General features: G+C 45.0%; 1 non-coding gene across 1 annotated transcript; it reads left to right on the top strand.

Annotated features, from left to right (window-relative positions):
• Positions 1–1,306: 1,306 nt before the first annotated feature.
• Positions 1,307–3,229, top strand: LOC139997583 (small subunit ribosomal RNA). Its single transcript, XR_011802939.1, has one exon. It is a non-coding gene; the product is annotated as a small subunit ribosomal RNA (ribosomal RNA).
• Positions 3,230–4,206: the final 977 nt, after the last annotated feature.

Genomic DNA, 4,206 nt, shown 5'->3' with positions numbered 1-4,206 from the left:
AAAGCGTTATAAGGTATAAATATTTTTGCAGAAACGGTTATATCTCTATTAAATACAACTGGATTAAACGTTTTTTTCGAATTTTTTAAAAAATTAGTGTCCGTCGAACTGACACGACTGCGATATTTGTTTAATTTTTTCGTTAATTAACGTTGCAAGGTATATATTTTTTTGCATATTTCTCGTTGTTTTAACGTGTTCTAATCGATTAAGAACGTGGTTTTTGTCCGTATTCGTTAAAAGAGGTGGTTTACTGATGCGATTTTGAAAAAAAAAAAAAAATTAAATTTTTCGATAAAAACTCGTTTGAAATATTAAAATAAGCGGTGCGTTAAAATATCTCGACGATAGGATGTTTTCTAAGGGTAGTTTATTCGAAAAAAGTGGTCGAGCGTTTCAGAGACTAAGTCCGACGGTACGCTCTAACGGAGGTTTTACATGGTAAGCGCCCGGCCGCTGGCCCGGCCGGCGCCGACCGTCCGGCCGGCGCTTTGGTATCTATAAGAGACACGTCGAGTCGGACGGTCCGGACGGAACAGCGTCGAGCGCGTGGCTATTCTACGGCCTCGGTTGAGAATTCAGTCACCGCTCCTCGAGTCTTAGTGAACTTTTTTACTATTTCTCGACTGTTCCTTCGTTCTCGTATCGACTCTTTCTCTACACTGCTGCGCCGCGGGTCGCTGTCCTGGACGTAATGACCAAATAACGTGGCAAGGTTCCCCTTAGTCGGGAAGCTGGATCCTGTATGCTCGCACTAACTTTAAAAAAAGTTAGGGCAGTGTGCTTGTTACTAACTGAGTATCAATTCATGCTGGTTCGGCAGAGACCGTTCCAAAACTTATGTTATAGCGTACGCAGTACGTTTTAAACATACGAAAGGCTAATGGGGAGCGTACTACCTTTTAGGAAGTGCGTTCTTTCTGATTGGAGAATATCAAAAGAACGAACGAATATGTTTCTTACGAGGACGGTACGTTCAGCATGCAGTTTACGTGCTTTTTACCGCTAAGGCATATTCGTTCAACCAACAAACCATTCTTACAGAATGATCCTATGAACAGAATGATCTTAAAATATTCCACACAAACAATCAAACGAACGAAAGAAAGTAAAGAGAGAGTGGCGAAATGAGAGAGAGTAGTGGCGTTCGACGTTACAACGGGAATTAAAAGGGTGTCGTCGAACGTTCACTAAGAACGAAAAGTCTCGTCGTACGGTGTTACGGACCCACCTACGACACTCTGAGGCTATTTTAAAAAGAGAGTCTTTTGACTCTAATATATAATATATATATAAAATACAAAGTTCCCTGGTTGATCCTGCCAGTAGTCATATGCTTGTCTCAAAGATTAAGCCATGCATGTCTCAGTACATGCCGCATTAAGGTGAAACCGCGAATGGCTCATTAAATCAGTTATGGTTTCTTAGATCATACTTAAACTTACTTGGATAACTGTGGTAATTCTAGAGCTAATACATGCAAACAGATTCGTACCAGAGATGGTACGAATGCTTTTATTAGATCAAAACCAATCGGTGGCGGATGGCTCGTCCGTTCGTCCATCGTTTGTTTTGGTGACTCTGAATAACTTTGTGCTGATCGCATGGTCATCTAGCACCGGCGACGCATCTTTCAAATGTCTGCCTTATCAACTGTCGATGGTAGGTTCTGCGCCTACCATGGTTGTAACGGGTAACGGGGAATCAGGGTTCGATTCCGGAGAGGGAGCCTGAGAAACAGCTACCACATCCAAGGAAGGCAGCAGGCGCGCAAATTACCCACTCCCGGCACGGGGAGGTAGTGACGAAAAATAACGATACGGGACTCATCCGAGGCCCCGTAATCGGAATGAGTACACTTTAAATCCTTTAACGAGGACCAATTGGAGGGCAAGTCTGGTGCCAGCAGCCGCGGTAATTCCAGCTCCAATAGCGTATATTAAAGTTGTTGCGGTTAAAAAGCTCGTAGTTGAATCTGTGTGTCACAGTGTCGGTTCACCGCTCGCGGTGTTTAACTGGCATTATGTGGTACGTCCTATCGGTGGGCTTAGCTCCTCGCGGGGCGGTCCAACTAATATCCCATCGCGGTGCTCTTCACTGAGTGTCGAGGTGGGCCGATACGTTTACTTTGAACAAATTAGAGTGCTTAAAGCAGGCTACCTTCGCCTGAATACTGTGTGCATGGAATAATGGAATAGGACCTCGGTTCTATTTTGTTGGTTTTCGGAGCCCCGAGGTAATGATTAATAGGGACAGATGGGGGCATTCGTATTGCGACGTTAGAGGTGAAATTCTTGGATCGTCGCAAGACGGACAGAAGCGAAAGCATTTGCCAAAAATGTTTTCATTAATCAAGAACGAAAGTTAGAGGTTCGAAGGCGATCAGATACCGCCCTAGTTCTAACCATAAACGATGCCAGCCAGCGATCCGCCGAAGTTCCTCCGATGACTCGGCGGGCAGCTTCCGGGAAACCAAAGCTTTTGGGTTCCGGGGGAAGTATGGTTGCAAAGCTGAAACTTAAAGGAATTGACGGAAGGGCACCACCAGGAGTGGAGCCTGCGGCTTAATTTGACTCAACACGGGAAACCTCACCAGGCCCGGACACCGGAAGGATTGACAGATTGATAGCTCTTTCTTGATTCGGTGGGTGGTGGTGCATGGCCGTTCTTAGTTGGTGGAGCGATTTGTCTGGTTAATTCCGATAACGAACGAGACTCTAGCCTGCTAAATAGACGTAAATTATGGTATCTCGAAGGCCCCCGGCTTCGGTCGGCGGTTTTTACTACCAACGTACAAACAAATCTTCTTAGAGGAACAGGCGGCTTCTAGCCGCACGAGATTGAGCAATAACAGGTCTGTGATGCCCTTAGATGTTCTGGGCCGCACGCGCGCTACACTGAAGGAATCAGCGTGTTTTCCCTGGCCGAAAGGCCCGGGTAACCCGCTGAACCTCCTTCGTGCTAGGGATTGGGGCTTGCAATTATTCCCCATGAACGAGGAATTCCCAGTAAGCGCGAGTCATAAGCTCGCGTTGATTACGTCCCTGCCCTTTGTACACACCGCCCGTCGCTACTACCGATTGAATGATTTAGTGAGGTCTTCGGACTGGTGCGCGGCCAATGTGATAAGCATTGCCGATGTTACCGGGAAGATGACCAAACTTGATCATTTAGAGGAAGTAAAAGTCGTAACAAGGTTTCCGTAGGTGAACCTGCGGAAGGATCATTAACGAAAAATACAAAAACACAAAGAATATATTTGACTTGAACACTGTATAATAAAATATATATAATATCGTCGGTAAGGAGCCGTACTCCTCCTATATCGACACAAAGTATATACGACGTATTAACAAGCTATATACTTTGACAAAAGCCAAATTTTTTACAATAAGGAGGTGGGAGACGCTCCAGTTACGAAACTATACGAAGAGTGTGGCACTCTCTCTCGATCATCGGGATGAAGAGATATACTTTTACACGAATAATTCGAGGCGCCTGCGTGAGGTCGTACACAGAAAGACCCGCCGTCTCCGAATAATATTATAACAAACGAAAAACTTAAAAATATTCTCGAGGCGCCTGCGTGAGGTCGTAAACAGAAAGACCCGCCGTCTCCGAATAATATAACACACGGAAAACTTAAAAAGATTCTCGAGGCGCTTGCGTGAGGTCGTACACAGAAAGACCCGCCGTCTCCGAATCCTATAACACGAAACCGCTACTATTAATAATAATAATAATAATAATAATAACGATATGTGAGGGAACTTGAGCTGAACACATATCGAAAAAACTAAAAGTTACAGTGGAAACCACGTGTAATGAGAAATGCGATCGAGGCGCCTGCGTGAGGTCGTACACAGAAAGACCCGCCGTCACGATCTCGTATTTCGTATTTGCATCGTGGAAATCCAACGAACGAACAATATAATATATAAACTAAAATCTCTAAAGTGCCTCGTGTCGGAGAGATCACTGCTCACACCTCTTCTATATTTCGTAGTTGCGTTGCGTAGGCCTCACCTCCTAGCAACGGGACATAAGGAAGACTGCTCTTTGGGATCGAACGAAGCGTCTATAACGAGTCGTCGACGAGAGCGAAAGAACGCGAATAGCGAGCCGCAGAAAAATAGGATACCGAATTATATATCTTCGAAGGTTCTCTTCGAAGATCCATGGATACCTATATCTGCGCGTCTCCAG

Source organism: Bombus fervidus, unplaced genomic scaffold, assembly GCF_041682495.2.
Source record: "Bombus fervidus isolate BK054 unplaced genomic scaffold, iyBomFerv1 scaffold0117, whole genome shotgun sequence".
Taxonomy (NCBI): Eukaryota; Metazoa; Arthropoda; class Insecta; order Hymenoptera; family Apidae; genus Bombus; species Bombus fervidus.
Note: the sequence above shows the minus strand (reverse complement) of the source record. Positions and strands in the feature narration are given on the sequence as shown.